This window comes from Tachypleus tridentatus, chromosome 13 (genome assembly GCF_004210375.1).
Source record: "Tachypleus tridentatus isolate NWPU-2018 chromosome 13, ASM421037v1, whole genome shotgun sequence".
In the NCBI taxonomy this organism is placed as follows: Eukaryota; Metazoa; Arthropoda; class Merostomata; order Xiphosura; family Limulidae; genus Tachypleus; species Tachypleus tridentatus.
The window spans coordinates 80,382,376-80,401,509 of NC_134837.1; the positions used below are offsets into that span (position 1 = coordinate 80,382,376).

Genomic DNA, 19,134 nt, shown 5'->3' on the forward strand with positions numbered 1-19,134 from the left:
AACTGTTGGATGTAAACAGGGAAGAACACTGAGGAGCAAATACAGTGAATACGGTTGTTTTCCTGTTGTTACTTACTCAGTATATTATAAAATCATTACCTATATACTTTACGTAAATTACACGTGTTATATTTTAAATAGGTCAAGAACAAGTAGACTGCTAGCGTTGCAGACCGTGCATCAAAAAAATAAAATAAATAAAAAATTGCACTCCATTCTTTGGGATAGTGAGTGCGTTTTAAGATCTAAAGATTGTTTCAAGAGTCGCCAGTAGGTGGTAATGACTTGCTCTAGTCTATAACTTCAAAATTAGGGACAGCGAATACAGAGAGCCCTCAAGTAGCAGTTTTGCACGAAAAAATAAAAGGTAATGTATCGGAAACGAAATGCTTTTGGTGTTATATGGTTAACTGTATAAACATTATAAAACAATGGCATATAAATCAAGAGATATCAAGTTATAATTGCTGAATAAACAGCATGAATCTAATTTGTAGAGATTTCTGTCGTCTGAACGTGAGTCATGAGAGAACTTTTGGAATGCCTTAGTTAAGCCTAGTTAAATTTCGTCATTTTAAAGATTTGTTAATAGTATTCTGGAAGACTAGTGTATTGAATCTCATGTACAATATTAATATTTTTTGCATTATATATATAGTTTTATTTGCGAAATACAACTACGTAATTTGTGTTCTTAAATGCCGTTTCGCGTTATTGCCTTGATGTGTTTGTTTATTTGTAGATAAGCAGAAAGCTAGCTACATAATGGGTCATTTGCGCTGTACCCACCACAGGTATTAAAACCCGGATTCCAACGTTATAAATCTGCAGACTTACCGCTGTGCCACTAAGAAGACGGGAATTACCTCCAATGTTGTCAGAAATACAAGCGCTGAAATTATGTTTCTAACAGAGATCAAGAGAAACACCATACATTTAATTTCAAAATCATGTTTCAAGTAAAAAATTGTCTAAGTCAATATCTAGATATGAAAAAGGACTATAACGTAAAATGTCACCTATCAGTTAATTATTTTGGAAATATATAAATTTGTAATGATTATTATGACTTTTGATATTCGATTTGGTGATTTTTCTTATAGCAAAGCCACAGCAGGCTATCTGCTCAGCCCACCGAGGGGAATCGAATCCCTGATTTTAGCGTTGTAAATCCGGAGACATACCGTTGTACTAGCGGGGGGCTTTGATATTCGAAGCGGCCCTTTTCTATTTATCATCTATCTTCAACTACAGGCTTGGCATGGCCAGGTGGTTAAGGCACTCGACTTGTAATCCAATGGTCGCGGGTTCGAATACCCGTCACACCAAACATGCTCGCCCTTAAGCTGTGAGGAGTTATAATGTGATGGTCAATCCCACTATTCATTGCTAAAAGAGTAACCCAAGAGTTGGCGGTGGGTGTCAATGACTAGTTGCCTTCCCTCTAGTCTTTCACTGCAAAATTAGGGACGGCTAACGCAGATAGCCCTCGTGTAGCTTTGCTCGAAATTCAAACTAAACCAATATTTAACTATAAGTTTGTTTATATTGCACAACTAGTTATCTCTTATGCTGGCGATAAACCATAAACTATCCCATTGTTCGTAGGGCCTGGCATGGCCTAGCGCGTTAAGGCGTGCGCTTCGTAATCTGAGGGCCGCGGGTTCGCGCCCGAGTCGCGCCAAACATGCTCGCCCTCCCAGTCGTGGGGGCGTTATAATGTTACGGTCAATCCCACTATTCGTTGGTAAAAGAGTAGCCCAAAACAAATCCCATTGTTCGTTTGTAATTGTGACAAAGTTTTATTACGACCCCTCGAAATGTATTCTGACGTCAATCAGCTATTTATTATGTCACAAAAAAGTAACTTAAAAGTTAATATAAGATTTAGAAATGAATAAGTTTATAATATTTTAAAAATGAAATTAATTTCATTATTTCATTTCAATCTAGTCAGGTCTTTTTCTGAAACTTAAGTATTTGAATCGACGTAAGCAGTGCAACGTGACGCGTATATCTCGTGAGGTAGCTGTAGTGTTTGTTAGTGCACGAAACAATTGTTGAAACTATGTTACTAAAGTAACATTAATTGTTTAAATTGTTATTTATAGTGACAGAGACAGCGTTTGATAGCCTACGAAACAATAGCCTAAAGTATGTTACAAGAAACTGTGTTACAACAGAATTTGACATTAACGCTTTAAGTAAAATATTTTATGAAGAACAGAAAATTATAATTGATAAACATGCTAGACAAGTAAGTGACATAGTTTAAAGAAAAGAAATAAACGTCATCATCGCCAAATGCTTGACTCTTATCTCTGTGAATTTATAGAAATACAGATGAAAATCTGTTAAAAATATATTGTTTAATGTCGCAAAATCCACTAAATAAATGTAGTTTAACGTTTTATTATTAATTATTTTATTTTACTGCATTACTGGTGTTATTTTCTAAACAATCTGTTCACGGGCATCAAGCGTAAAAGACTCGTCAACTCCTTTGTGAACCAATAAAAATTAAAATCTTTCATTAAACGAATTCGTGACGTGTTCATAAAATACATGTAGGTAAAAATCAGTTAAATAAACAATATACAGAAAATCCCCTTACATTACATTTCAACAATGGCTTGAATGTCACGTTGCTTATCAACAAAAGTATAATTTAATATTGGTGTTTTCTATGTACTGAAAGAATAATATAAAATGTATGAAGAACAAAACTGGAAAACTATTTGTTTACTTCTTAATTTAGAGCCTCCGTTGATTGAAAAGGTTTGTTTTTATTTTAAACGTTGCTGGTACGACATAAAATATCTTAATTAAGAAACGGCTTAAATTTATAATTGAATCGATATTTCTACTTAAACGATAAATTTTATGCACGTTTATCTCGGCTAAGTAATCCTACGATACGTCTTTACTTTAAGCGTCATCTATAAGGTTTTATAGCATCTCTGTCATGGCAACCTTGCACCTTCTATCATTAAAATCGTAATGAACAGACAGCAATCGAACTATTCAATATGCGTAAATGCATTTTAGCTTTTATGACTCGTCCTATTTCGAGAAATCAAACGTGACATGACGTGACACACGTTGCCTAAACTAAAAACCAATAAAAAAAAAGAATGAAGTCAGAGCCTTAAAAGAATTAAGGTTTAACAATCGCATTTACATAACAAAGGTGTTTGTATTGAAGTAGTTGATAAAATGCATTGCAAGTACGAGGTCAACGTCCGACTAAATAAGCGGTTATATATTTTACTAAAAAGTCACTCCACTAACAAAGTTAGTTCAACCATTAAAAACTCGCTAAAGATTACCTTAGTTTGACTACTAGTCAAAACTTCTATTATGAGCACCCGCAATTATGCTTCCATTTTCTAAAAGGATAATATGGTCAGGTGGTTAGGGCACTCGATTCGCAAATGCGGGTCGCGGATTCGAATCCCCGTCACACCAAACATGCTCGCCCTTTCGGCTATGAGGGCGTTAAAATGATACGATCAATTCAACTATTCACTGGTAAAAGAATAGCCAAGAGTTGGCGGTTGGTGATGATGCACAGCTGCCTTCTCTCTAGTCTTACACTGCAAAATTATGGACCGCTAGCGCAGATAGCCCTCGTGTAGCTTTGACGAAATTAAAACAAATCAAACCTTACAGACCTATTGCATCCAGTCTAGACTCACTGGCATGAAAGATGCTAAAGTGTTTGTTGAGAAATTAAACTATTTACTCAAGAATATCTCCCTTTCTCTCAAAGAAAAGGAAGGAAAACGCTCTAGACTTTGTAGATATAATCAAAAACTTTGAATTAGATCAAGAAGAAATTTTAGTTCCTTTTGACGTAAAATTTGTCTTTACTTGAATACTTGTCGAATAAACTTTACTTTTAAAAACTGAACTAGATTGTTTGTTTAACTTAGAGAGAAGCCACATTAGGTGGTCTGCTGTGTCCACTGAGTAGGGTCAAACTCTGGATATTAGTGTTTTGAGTCCGTAAACTTAATGCTGTCTGACCGGAAGTCGAACTAAACAAGAACAAGACAGTTTATATTCTAATGATATAGACAATATAATTAGTCAAACATAATACTCTGTGAAAAATACTTAGTTTATTTACCATGGTCAGTTTTATGGGATCTACCCTTTTCCCTCTATTTAGTCACCTTTTACATATAAAACAACCTAAAATCAGGATAAGATAGTGAAGGCAACATGGAAAGGAACCTCTACTTAAGTTTACTGTGTTCTTAAAGGCAGGAAGTAAATGGTCGTAATTTTTACTAATGAAGAAGAATCTGACAGTTGTTTCCTTATAGGTTACCGTAGTAAACTAACTACCAGCGTATATAGCGTTGCAACACATAAGATCAAATCATCAATTTAAACAAAGCACGTTCTCCTAGTTTACCTATGTAGCGCTGTGTACCTAGAAAGAAGATAAATAATCTAAACTGAACACATTCAATAACACATCGTTTTCTATAGAGTTTTACCCTAATATCATAGCTAGAATTTTTAGTAAACTTCATAGCCGTAAAACATTGGCCTGATTGTTACTGACTACCATGTTCTTTTTTGTCTTCTGCTGTTTAAATTACTTCCAGCTTCTGTCTACCCTATGTACCGGAAACAGCCGAAATGATATTTGAAATAGAAAATTCTTAATATTGTTTAGGAGAGAAAAGAACTCATGATTCTGTCGAAACTAGTTTCGTACAGTCATGTTACAAAAGTGATGTTTATTTTGTTTAGGTTAATTTATCCAACATATACAATATAGTGTATTTTACACTACTGGTAAAATGGTGCTTATTTTTTCAAAACATTTTTCATAGAATTTCCAGAGTTTAAACTTCATGTGTAGTACAAAAAAAGGAAATGATCAATAAGGATACATTTAGAGAATGGTTACTGGTGGGTGTTCATAATTATTAATTCAACTGAGCTAGTTTGTACATGCAATCAAATGTAACAGTCAAAACTGTATAATAAAGTGGATAAGTCATTTGGGACACAACACATAATAGCTGAGGAAAATACGACTTAATAACACACAGGCTCTTATTTAAAAGACTTTACATCACTGTCTGTAAAAATATAATAGTATCGTCTGTTGTGTGTTCACGTAACACTTCGTAAGATATGATGTCATTAAAACTGGTATGGAGGTTCACTACGTCCAAGCGGTGGTACAAACAAATTTTCAGTTTCGCATTTGCGTTTTTTACCACTACTTTACCTTTTGTTGATGAATCTTCACCATAACTGGTATGAAGTCCTCTCTTTTGAGTAATTCCTTTTTCTTACAATATATATTTAATATTTCCTACAATATACAAAAATTGTCCACAGGTTTGCTTTGATCTGTTACTCTACGATTCATGCAAATCTTTTGCAGTGTTTACCTCACGACAATACGGGGGACATCCCAGATCTATCTACACTAGTATTCTTTGAACGTTGTATTTATAATTTAGAATACGAGCATAAGACAAATTAAATTTTTATTTTGAAAATGTGTACAACCCTAGTCAAGCTGTTTTCTTAAAATATATTATCCATTTATATATGTGCTATTGCAGTCAAAATTCATTCACTCTTTCAATGGTTGACATAAACAACTGTCCTCCGCTGATACAACGGTAAGTCAATGGATTTACAACGTTAAAATCAGGGGAATCGAACCCCTGAAAACACATAAACAACTACAGATTTGTAATCAATTCCAACGTTCACATAAAGTATTTTAAAAAATGTAAATTTTAAATTGTTTGTTTTTTGGAATTTCGCAGAAAGCTACTCGAGGGCTATCTGTGCTAGCCGTCCCTAATTTAGCAGTGTAAGACTAGAGGGAAGGCAGCTAGTCATCACCACCCACCGCCAACTCTTGGGCTACTCTTTTACCAACGAAAAGTGGGATTGGCCGTCACATTATAACGCCCCCACGGCTGGGAGGGCGAGCATGTTTTGGCGCGACTCGGGCGCGAACCCGCAACCCTCAGATTACGAAGTGCACGCCTTAACGCGCTAGGCTATTTTAAATGAATGTTACTGTTTTATCAACTAGTATTCAAATATGAAATGTGTCAAACACCGTTCCCCGGAAACTGTTTGTAAATTACTGTTGCTTTGATGTAATTACACATAGTGTAATGCCAGAACGTCATAAATTTCTTTGGTCACAGACTTGGGCACTTATGGATATATACTACATACATACAAAGGCACCACATGTCTGCAATATGAGAATATCCTGGTGATACAGGGCAACACTTTTAAGGCTTGTTCTCGTGATATAAAACACTGTGTAGTGTAGATATTAATTTATTCATTTTGTGACGAACACTTTATGATTGTTTAGTTTTTTTTGTTCGTAAAAAGTGTTAGAAGTGATTATTTTGAAGCGAATGTTATGACAAGTTTAATTACGTCAGTTGGTAAGAATCATACATTGAATTTACAACTCATTGATGTAGAGATTAGATAATTTCGCGTGAAATCTATTAATGTTGAAGATATAGCGATCAAATGATTAAGTAATAAACATATAAATAGTATTAAATGAGCAGGAAAATTAGACAGAAAAACAAAGACAATAACAAAGGAGAGTAAAGTCACGGCCAAGAAAAAATTCTGCGTGGAGTGATAGGCCTAATAATTAACATAGGCCTACCGTTTAGTATGTTAGAGTAAGATGAACAGTAGAAAATGAGATAAGAAGAGTACTTTTTGCGTTAAAACATGATTCTAAAGTAATTGAATTAGTCTGAGTGGACTTTGACAAAAGGAAGAGAGGATATTTTAAAGAAACCATACAATTACGTTAAGAGCAGCATACGACTGACTCCGGTAACTTGCGTCATACTGCATGTAAATGTACACAGTACTAGAGCCATATATTTAGGAAAGGTAGTTCGGTTTGTCAACTGAAATTCTAAAGTACAGTAAAACCTGTACAAGCAGGAAATATCAAATTTTTGCAACGTTATCTTAAGCTTTCTTTTATAAAAGGCCCTTTATATGGCGGAACCTGCGTAACGCGGCGAAAACCATCTTTCACCCACCTTATCTATCAACAAGTAGGATTAGAATCTGAGTAAGGCGGAAAAAATATTTTTTGATTAAATATTAATTTCTTAATTGATTAGTAATTTATTTAAATATTAGTAAATTCTTCTTTAATTAATAATTTGTTTAAATGTTAATAAATTCTCGGACATGTTGTTACAGTAGTACTGGTTAAATATATTCTGTTCTTTTTCTGCCGTCATTATTCCAGAGGTCATTATTCGAAAGAACTATTGGCTGATGGAAAACTAGAGAAACCACGGGTTAGAGCTAAAAGTGAAAAACCGCGCTATTTCGAAAATTTGAGGAAGAATCAATTTCCTGTGGAATGGAAAGCGAATAATAAAGCATGGATGACAAGTGCTATATTCGAGGAATTTTTGAATAAATTAAACAAAAGAATGAAACAAGAAAATCGGAATATTCCACTTTTCCTAGATAATGCAACATGTCACCCAAAAGTTCAACTTTCAAATGTTCGTTTAGTCTTTCTACTTTTATGTACAACATCAGTTCTACAGCCACTATATAATAGAATTATACAGCGTATAAAATTGAAATACAGAAAACTGATGCTTCAGCATATTATTGCAAACATGAACGACTGTAAGAGAACACCTGAAATGACCATGAAAATTGACGTGATAGATGCAGTTGCATTTTTAAGTCATTCAGTCAAATGCATAAGAGATGAATGCGCAATAAAGTGTTTTCGAAACTGTGGATTTATTCTTGATAATGGCGGAAATTGTGGAGAAGTTGTTTGTTATGACGATTCTAGTGAAATACAAACTCTTATTGAGAAGACTGATGCAGATGATTCTGTGAAAACGGTAAGTTTTGTGAACGTTGACAAGAATGTTTTAACACAAACTGATGAAATTAATTTAAAATCTATAATAAAATCGCAAGATGGCAACAGTGTGAGAGATTCAGAAGATGAACAAAATGGAAAAGTTAGTAAGGAAATAGAAATTCCAACTTCTTCGCAAGTGTTAAGTTATATTAACGCTATCAAATTGTATGCAAAAATAAATGGGGAAAATGAACTTCATGAAAAGGTGGTAGAATTGGCGTTCTTTTTTAACCGCATAAGAAAGCTTATTAAAAAAAACGAAACAGTTGAAATCGGACACTTTCTTCAAATAAATTGGATTAAGATTTTGTGTACTTATGTATATTTCGAATGTCTATTTTTGTCCTTATTCTAATAAATATAGCATAAACCGTATAATAACCCTATTCACAAACATCTTACTTTCCTTGAGTCAGGCCCAGCATGGCCAGGTGGATAAGGCACTCGACTCGTAATCCAAGGGTCACGGGTTTGAATACCCATCACACGAAACATACTCGCCCTTTAAGCCGTGAGGGCGTTATAGTGTGACGATCAATTCCACTATTCCTTGGTAAAAGAGTAGCCCAAGGATTGGCGGTGGGTGGTGATGACTAGCTACCTTCTCTCTAGTCCTACATTGCTAAATTAGGGACGGCTAGCGCAGATAGCCCTCGTGTAGCTTTGTGCGAAGTTAAAAAAAAAACATCCCTTGAGTCAAGCAAGTTAACGTTCTGCTCAAAAATTATATATAATTAAGAAAATGCGTAATGTTTAAGTTTCCGCAATAAGAAAGTAAGGACATAATAATTATCTCACATGGACGCAAATAAGGATCAAACTATAAATTAGTAACCTTCCCCCACCAGTAACTCATTGGTAAGTCTAAAGGTTTATAACGCTTGAAAACTGGTTTCGATGTCTGTGTTTGGTACAACATAGATATACCATTGTGTAGCTTCGTGTTTAACAACAAACAAGTAAGCTGAAATATGAATGTACTAGACATAAATTATGTTTATAATATATATATGTATATATTATTCACAGACAACGAGAAGACTAAGAATTATACTCAGAGGCTATTTTAAGGTGTTTGCAGAGCTACAAATTCCATCGGTTAAAAGTGTACTTCATTGTAACGTCATATAGAGAGTGTTAGGCATTATTTTATGTACTTATTTATTTATTGTCGATTTGCTTTATGGATGCAAATATCGATTTTTGCGCATAATAAAAATGCTAGTGAGATCACACATATTCTTTTGAGTAAAATATTCATGAAACTTTTATAAAAATGCTATCGAAGGATGTTAAAATCTACTTAATACATAATATTGTAACATCCATTGTTATACGTAAAATATGACACTTTTTTAAAATAAAGTTTGTGGTTTTGAAACTGATATTTATATGCAAATATGTAACTGCACAAAATTCAATATAAAGTGTATACTGAACGTTTAGAAATACAAAAAATTGTTTAAGATGTACGGTAAACTAGCTCTGATAACATTAAACGTAAACAAAAAAACAATCTTCCGACAATTTTCGGTACTCTTTATGTTTTGCTGTTTGTTTGTTTTTTTTATAATTGCAAGATATATGTTTTAGAGACATTTAATCATGTTGCAGAGGCATATGCAATGAACCTTATTCCATTTATATGCAAAAACGGCTCGTTTGGGTTGAGAAAATATTTTACATAGAAGAGCGAACAACGTTTCGACCTTCTATGTAAAATATTTTCTCAACCCAAATGAGCCGTTTTTGCATATAAATTTCTCAACAAGTGGGTTTCTCGACATCACTGAACCTTATTCCAGTTAGCAACATTAGTTAAATTCTCAGGACTAATATATAATTTCAAACTAACGTATATTAAATTTATTGTAACAGAAGCGTGGCGAAGAGCTTGTCAAATAGGAAATAACAGAAGCGTATCGATAGACAACATTTTCAAGATTTGCAAATTTACATACATCCTATCATTAAATAAGTCTCTCTAGCATAACTACACGTCTCACAATTCCAAAAAATATAAAACTACATTTTCACAAAAATATGCAGAGTACCTCGTGCAAGAAACGTTACTTTTACTCCTAAATACTCAAATATCTTGTTTTTGTCAGACAGATTTGGTTGTTTGGATTTCAGCACAAAGCTATACAATAGACCACCAGGGGTATCGAAATCCGGTTTTTAGTAGTGTGAGCCCGCAGACATACCGCTGTGCCACTGAGGGGCTTGTTAGACACCTTCCTAACTTGTTCAAGTACATATCATAGAGTCGGTTTTTCTTGTATGTGAGAATTCATGTCTACCCTGAAATATCCATGATATTATGATAAATAAACTGCATACCAATATTCGGTATTTTCTATCTTACAATTGCAGCAACATTAAAATTAAATATGCATTTTACAGTGTAATATTGAAAGTAATGTGAGGATGATCTGTTTTTAGCTGTATCATCCCATATTATTTTATGGATTCTTTTTAATATTGTTATCCCTACAACATTTTAAATTTACAAAGTCATGTTATTACTTGTTTCAAAACAGAATTTAGGTAAAATGTGCACTTCCATGTAACTTTAAACAGCTACACCATGCATGACGAGTGCAGCCCTAAGCATCTTTCCACTTTAACTGTAGTACATAGATTGAAATGAAATGGCCACTTAGTATTAGGCTAACTGAATTTCAGATACATATTTAATTTTGTTTTAAAAAGGAAATATGTGTGTAAAAAAAAAAATGTTTATGTCATGCAATGCAAATGGAACTGTTTTATGTTTACACAACTTTATGTGCAACATAACCAGTGAAAATCAACGCAATAATTGTACCCAACACATGGAAATGAGAGAAAAGGGTGAGGAAGTGTAATTTCTTGTGAACTTTTGCAGAATGCAAGTTTATCACAAATTGCTGAAATATTATTTGTATAGTTTATTTTTCATCGCGATTCGATCCACGTTTCGAACCAGGGAAGGTAAGATTCAACTTATTTCATCCTCTCTTATTGAATCTTACATAATAACTCTTATTCACAATAAAATCCTGTTTAGTGATCATACACACATGCACATAATCCTGTTTTTTTACATTATAAACCCTTTTTAAAATAATTATTTTTGTGCCTAGGATTCAGTTACTTTGGCACTGTTTGGCCTATAAGTTTCTTATTTATGATGTTTAGAGGTAAGAAGTACTTAGGACTTCGTGTATCATATATTATGTAACTCTTTAGTTTGCTCATCAGTTCATTTTTGTTAATATTTTTTTTATATAACTGAAGCAAGTTATCTAGAAGTCCATGTGATAGCGTTGGCATGTTTGAATAGTTGTGTAGAAATACTGAGTTTGTTGATCGTGATATTCTAGATGCTTTCGTTAAAATATAATTTTGTGTTTGCTTTATTGGTGTCTAGATTCTTTTCATAGTCAGCCATGATGTTTCACCTCTTCGTTCCTCCTGTACTGGTGTTTAGTTGTACTGTTAAATGTTTTTTACGAAATTAGTGGTTCCCAAATTCTATTAGTCTGAGGCTCCCTTGATGTGAATAAAAAAAGTTTGAGTTTCCCACCCCCAGCCTATAAAATACCTTATAATGTTGTCCTCCCAGTACTTTAGCATGATGACTGAAAAATAGTGTCGTAATAGAAACAACATCTCCTTTCGACAGTGTATCATTTTATGATTTCATCACAATTTTTATCAGCTTATTGTTTACTTAGAATTAAAATCAATTCAGCAATTTTGTTTTCTGCCCAATTTTTGCGGTGCCCCAGAAAAAAACAAATCTTTACGGCTCTCATTTTGGAAAACACTGTACTATAATCTCTCTCTCGCTCTCGGGGATAGGTATCATATGTACGTACCCTGGAGAGTCAGGTGCTCTTTGACCTCTTCCTCCTTCCTTTACTTGTGTGGTCATGCAGTGTTAGATGATGTTAGTTGCTGCTTTTTGGGTCAGAGTGAGCTGAATTACTCTGACCCTTTTCAGGGCAATGTCCATGTATTGATATACATTAATAGTTATTCTTTTGCCCTACCAGTAAGAAGTATAGTTTGTTGGTGGCACCTTTTTTATTACATTTTATTTATATTTTTAATATTTTATATATACATTTTTCATTTATTTATGGGGAGAGATATTTAGGACTAGCTTCATCATGTATGAGGTACCTGTCTAGTTCGCATAGTAATTCGTTTTTCATCCAATTTTTTATCAAAGTACGTTATTGTACGATGTAGGAGTCTATCTGGTATGGTTCGTATGTTTCAATATTTATGTATAAATTGAGATGATGTTTCTCTGGGAACTCTAAATGCTGTCTACACTATAACTCTCTCTATCTTTCTAGGTGTTTGGGTATATAAATTTGTACACCTGGGAGAGACAGGTACACTGGACCTCTTCCTCCTTCCTTTTCATTGTTGGAGTAGACTTATTAATATATTTAAAGTAAATACATGAGGGTCAGAGTAATGAGCATAACTCAGGCCCTTTTCAGGGCAATGTCCATGTACATTATTCTTTCAGATTTTTTCTAAGTCTAGAACACAGGTGAGCTGTTTTATTTTAGCACTAGTTTTTTTTTATTTAAATGCGTTTTTATTTTGCTTTTTAATATTATTTGTTATTTTTATTGCTTTTCATTGTGTTTTTTCATACTTAATTTTAACTTAATGATCTAATGTATAAGTTTATCTTGGAGAGGTGTTTAGGACTCTCTTAATCATATGTGCAATACCTGTTTAGTTCATATAACAGCTCATTTTTCTCCAATTTTTATCGAAATATTTTATTGTACTATGTAGATGTCTATCTGGTATTGTTTGTGTATTAGAGTATTTGTCCACGAACTTTGAGGAAGTGGTTTTAGGTATTCTATATGATGTTGTAATTAATGTATTCTGTAAAGATTGTAGTTTGGTTTGCAGTTGTTTTTTTACTTATGTTAATCCATGCAGGAGCTGCATAGTCTACTACTGGTCTTATATATATTTTCTATATTTTAAGGATGTTTTCAGGTGTTGTTCCATAACTTTTACCTGTTTGACTCCTAGCATTGTTTATTCTTCGACAAATTTTAGTTTTTTTATGTTATTATCATGCTTTATCCAGGTAAGATTAGAATCAAATGTTAATCCTAAAAATTTTGCAGATGTAGCAGCCTGATGCTTCCTAGAAACTGGGATGTATCCAGAGTAGAAAGATAAATTAAAGATAGTTAATAGATGGTCAAATAATTTTGAAGTGCCTTTTTTGAGGAGAATTGTTTGTATGCCATCATTTCCTGGTGATTTGTTTTGGGAATTCTTGATTGCTTGTTTGAGTTAATGTGATTTTTTTGGTGATCAAAAGAGTATTATAGTCATAAGAATTATCAGTGTTATTGTTAATAATACTGATTGGAAAGTATGGTTTGTATAATTCCATGTTATTTGTTACATGATTGTTTACTTTGTTGTAGAAATAGTTGTTCATGTCTAGTTCATTATATGTTTTGAATGTGTTTTGTAATTGATGTTTAAAAGCTTCTGCTGTTTTTCCTTTATTGGTGCTGTCTAAGGTGTTGTTATGTTTTTTAAAGTGACTTCATCGGTGAATCTTTTTAGGTGTGACCAAAACTTTCTTGGGTCAGTTTGTTCGTTTAGATGGGAACAGAAATTGTCCCATTTTTCTTGTTTTAACAGTTTAATTTCTATTCTGATTTTATCTCTGATACAATTTATTTGTGTTTTTGTTTCTTGATCTCTAGTTGCTATGAAATGTGTTCTTAATAGAATCTCTCACTCTCTCGGTGTTTGGGCATGATATGCTCGTACCCTGGAGAGTCAGGTTCTCTTTGACCTATTCCTCTTCTCCGTACTTATGTGGTCTTGCAATATTTAATAGTGATAGTTACTTTATTTTTGGGTCAGAGTGAACTGAATATTTCTCCGACCCTTTTCAGGGCAAGTGATACATATAAGGGTATTATTTTGCCCTATCAGCAAGATGTTAAGTTTGTTGGTGGCACTTTTTTATAATTTTTTTAAAATTCATTATATGTATTTTTATTATATATTTATTTTTATTTATTTATTTATTTTTGTTTAAAATATATATTGACTTGGGAGAGATGTTTAGGACTAATTTCACCATGTATGAGGTACCTATCTAGTTCGCATAGTAATTCGTTTTTCATCCAATTTTTATCGAAGTACGTTATGGTACTATGTAGGAGTCTATCTGGTATGGTTAGTATGTTCGAATATTTGTGTATGAATTGAGGTGATATAGTTCTTGGAACTCTGTATGCTGTTGTGAGGAGTGTGTTTTCGATTGTTTGTAGTTTGGTTTTAATTATTTTGTCACTTACACTTATCCATGCTGGAGCTGCATAATATATTACTAGTCTAATATATGTCTTGTAGATTTTTAGTATGTTGTCTGTAAATGCTCCACTGTTTTTACCAGTTAGACTCCTAGCATAGTTAGTTCTTCGCCATACTTTATTTTTAATTTCGTTGACATGATTAATCCAAATTAATTTTGAATCATAGGTTAGACCTAAAAATTTTGCCGATGTGGCAGTCTGAAGTAGTGTGCCATTCATATATATCTCTGGCTGTTGTTTTTTTTTGTGTTTTGTCAATTTCGTAAAGACTACGAGTTGTGTTTTTGCTGTGTTTATTTTTATTCTATATTTTTGACAGTATTCGCTCATTCTATTTAGTTGCGGTTGTATGTTGGTGGTTGCTATTGTTGGTGTTGCGGCACTTTTCCAGACTGCCACATCATCAGCGAACTCTGAAGCGAATCCATGATTAGGATCTTTCAATGGCATATTGTATACATACATGACGAAGAGTATAAGGCTAACCACCCCTCCCTGAGGGACACCAGCTTCTGGAGTAAAGTACTCAGAAAAGGTACCCTAAACATTCACTTTCACTTTCAATTTTCCAAAAAGTTGGATAGCCAGCGAATAATTGCACGCGGTAGTCCCATTTCATTCATTCGGATCCTTAGACCATCGTGCCATACAGTGCCGAACGCTTTCTCGATATCAAGGAAGTAAGCGACAGAACATTCTTTTTTATTGAAGCTATTTATTATAGTTTCGGTTAATCTAATTAAATTATCTTAATGTAATGTTGGCATATAAGTAATATTTCAAATTTTCCCGCGGAATTCTATGCGTTATATCACTAACTTCCTGGGTTCAAGGATGTATCACGCCACATGCTCCTAAACTCTGTACCGGCGTGTTTTAGTGTAAGTATGTGCGTCGTCGCTATATAACTTCTTTGGAAGCTAAGCCTTATTATGGTCATGTTGTTTACTTTATAATTATATCTTATTTATTTCCTAACCATAAAATCTTCTTTGACGTGAAGTAGGTAAGAAGCTTTGCATTTGTACTAAATGTTTAGGCTGATACTTAAATATATACAATTTAACATATATATATGTATATTTTTATTTTGATTTGTCATTGGCTTACGCAGTGTAATTGAACATGGTTACTGGCATTAACTACTACGGTGACTAAACAGAAAAATATGCTACTATTCCATGTGTCGTCATTTCTGTGGTTCACTATACTTTCTGTTAATCGTTGTTGCACAAGTTTAAATTTATATCAGTTTGGTTAGTATATGCAATATGGCTTTTGTTTGTTCTTAGTTTTATTTTCGTTAACTCTTATCTGTATTAATGTTATGGTAGTTACTTAATACTATTGGTAATAATACTAATTTACTTAGTAATACGCTTAATAATTTAAGTTAATAGTAATCGCGCAACTTCTTTCTGCAATTTTACTGTCTTTTGTCTCTTGGAATGTATTTAAAATTGTTAATAATAATTTACAGAAATATTAATTAGTAAGCTGGATTGTTACTAAACTGATGGAAAAGTAGATTGATACATTACTATTATTAGATAGAAAAATTGGTTCACAGTTAAAGTAGGCAGTAAGTGATAATAGTATGAACATTTTCATTAGGAAAATTTCTATTAGTGGTACTTGCAAAGGTGCCCGTGTTGGAGTCTGTTGTTTGTGCATTTTGTGCCATTAACTTGGATAATTTCAAGAACAGTAATATTTCCATTTTCTATAATAACACGAAAATGTTAGAAAAAGTGACATTGGTTATGCCAAAATGTGGAAAATATTAAGGATATGCCAGTTTTTAGAAGTGCAAACTTGTATACAAAAAATCTTAAAAAGGATTTCTTGTATGATTGATAGATTGATGTTTTGGACAATAAGAATATTTTTATGTGATTAGTTAGTTAAACTTCAACACTCTTCTGGGTATTTAGCTGTCTTGAAAAGAGCAAATTAAGCTTATTTTTGTGTTTATAAAAATTATACATTTAATAAAATTTTAATAAAGTTTAAAAATGGAGCTCCACCACTTTTACTGTAGAAAGACGAACACATTGATAAATTGTACAAATGGTCTGCTAAATGACACTTTAGTTCAATCATTTAAACTATGAAGAAAAGTTTTATTTTTTTTTATAATTTATAACAATTAAAGAAATGTAAGACACTCCAAATTGTTACATTTGGACATTTTTCTCGCTTAGGTGGTAGAATGAAAAGGTTCAAAATGTAAACTTGGAGTAAAAGGTTAGAAATTTGAAAGCAAAGATACACATGTGTTCATTGTAGAATTTTCAATTTGATGAGCCTTTAAATATCTTTCAAAATACAGTACACTGTTTGGAAAACTCTCATTTCTGAGAAATAAGTGTTGTTATCCTCATAGGTGGTAATTATAAATACTTAATTTTTTTTGAGTAAGTAGAATTTTGTACATTTTTATATAACTTTTAATAGGAAACCAATTAATGATGAGAACTGTGCCTAACTACAATAAAAATGAAGCAATGCTGTTAGCTGTCATATTACTTGCACATGCTTGTATTTTTTTTAAGTTAGATTAATCTTTTAGTTCTTTTGTAATGTGTTTTTATTATCTATGTTCATGATCAGATGTTTTTATTGTAGCAGTTTTATTCCTTCATAATCAATCACAATTATTAATCTTCCGATAATGGCAGTAATATAAAGAACAAAAGAGATTTTAAACAAAAGTTGTGTTTTATAAACATGACAGCAACTGGAAAGTTTTGAGATAGAAACTAACATATTTTTAATATGTATGATACAGTTGAGTGTATAAAAAGTTAGATAACTTGCCAAGTGTTTTTTTTTATCAGTTAGACATTGCAGTATCTTTCATTCTAATGAAATACAGCTTAAAAGTACAAGTAATAAATACAATATTGTGAAATGATAAAGGAAAGATAAATAATCTGAAAATGTGAGAGATAAAATGATTTATCTTGCAACAAAAGGTATAGTATCTGAAAGTGATATTGTAGCACCAGCTTCTTTTGGAAGCTAATGGTAACGGTAATTTCAAGGAATCAGTTATACTAGCACTTGAAGCTGTTTGTCTGACTGAAAAAATATAATGATGAAATAGTTGTTTGTTAAAATTTTTCCAAATTAAAACTTTTTTAAAAATCTTTATTCTTGTGTATTCTTTGAATACTTTTGTTTTATAGTTATTTTTATTTAATGTATAAAGTTACTGAGGAATAACATATATTACAATTTTTTTGTTTGTTAACATTATACAAAATACATGACCATCAATTATTTATTATATTTTGTGTGTTTATAGAATATGGGTATAAGGTGTAAAACCTGTTACTAGGGTTTATCTGTCAGCATGTATCCTAGTTGTGTACAAGTTAATTTTTTTTTGCTTAATTTTTTAAAATTTGTGTATAATTGGGTCAATTAAATATAGCTATTTTTAAGTTCTCTCTTTTTTAATATAATATACCAAATCAAGTAACTGATCCTACTTAAGTGTATAAAGTTTTTTCTTCTATGAACAAGGGGGGGGGGCACAAGAAGATCAGATAATCTTATGCAAAGTATGTTGCATAAGTAACCTTTCAGCTTCTGCTTGAAATGCTTTCCTGTGCAGACTTGCATTTTCTTTCACCCCTGTTATGTATATATACCAGGTCTGTTTGACATTTATCAGCTTTTACCTGAACTGTTTTACTGTTATACCACAAGTTTGTTTTGTGTGTTGCTTGCAATTAAAGATTAACTTTTAGTACTTTGATTAATTTTTTTATATGTTACAAATGAGTTATATAAAAGGTGGTTTGTATATCTTACTTTATATACATATGCTTGTAATATATTGCAATCTATTTTATTAATTTAAATATGAAATTTTTAAGTAACAGTGAGGAAGAATATATAATAATTTGCTAACCACATTAAAATCTGTCATATCTGATGCTGATGAGACTTTTCAGTTAATACCAGGGTTCATCAGGTATGTTTGAAGTAGTAGTGGTTTAGGCACTATTTATATTAATAATTTTCATGAACAACAACCATTAAGGTGTGATAAAATAAATGAATTGTAATTGTCAATTTTATTTAAGTCATAAATGTTTAATGTCAGTATTAACACTATTATTTATGATGTGGCACAAGTGCATGTGATATAAAAATAGCAAACAACTAAAGGTTTCTATAGGTGGACTGTTATAGCCAGGTTTTTCACGTGGGGAAAGAGAGGACAAAACAATTTCAGGACAGCAATAAATTTTTAATAAAATGGTCATTAAAAAAAGTCAAATGTAATACTGTTTGTAGAAGTTATATATATTTTTTTTTATTGAAGTATATACAACGAGTTTACTGATATAGAATCTGAAAAATATGTGATTAATATACCTAGATTTTTCAGAGGGCCAAGCCCCCTTGGCTTCAGTTCTGTATGTGGATCTGTTTCTTCGGGCGTAGAGGAAAAAATAATTATTTTCAGAGTAATAATTTCTATAAAGTTTTATGAAAATTTCTGTGACTTACGATATCATACTAAGCATCCGAAAAGTTATATTGCAAGTTATCTGGAAAACCACTACGTGTGCTATCTCGTTTACGTGTCGTAGTTTTCTCTTATCGATCTTCTTGTATTTGATATACGTGTACTACTAGCATGCGCAGTTTCATTCTGGAATGGTGCTGTTAGTGATAATATTCACAGTACAGGACTAACTTCATTGAAGCCTATTTCACAGTGCTTAGTCAGTAGTCGATGAGTGTTGTAGTTCATGAACTGACCGTCGCTAGTCGGTATTATAGTTTATGACAGTAAAAGTG

At 32.4% G+C, this 19,134-nt stretch overlaps 1 protein-coding gene across 6 annotated transcripts in view; it reads left to right on the forward strand.

Moving 5' to 3' along the window:
* The first annotated feature begins 240 nt into the window (after positions 1-240).
* LOC143240275 (fatty acid CoA ligase Acsl3-like) overlaps positions 241-19,134 on the forward strand; it is a 67,160-nt gene continuing 48,266 nt past the window's right edge. Inside the window, exon 1 of one of the 6 annotated variants that reach the window (XM_076482461.1) lies at positions 241-367. The gene's annotated coding sequence lies outside the window, so the exon portion shown is untranslated. Of the gene's footprint in view, positions 368-15,074; positions 15,320-15,527; positions 15,570-19,134 lie in introns of those variants that run through there. The other 5 variants (XM_076482462.1, XM_076482459.1, XM_076482458.1 and 2 more) reach the window with 5 other exon arrangements.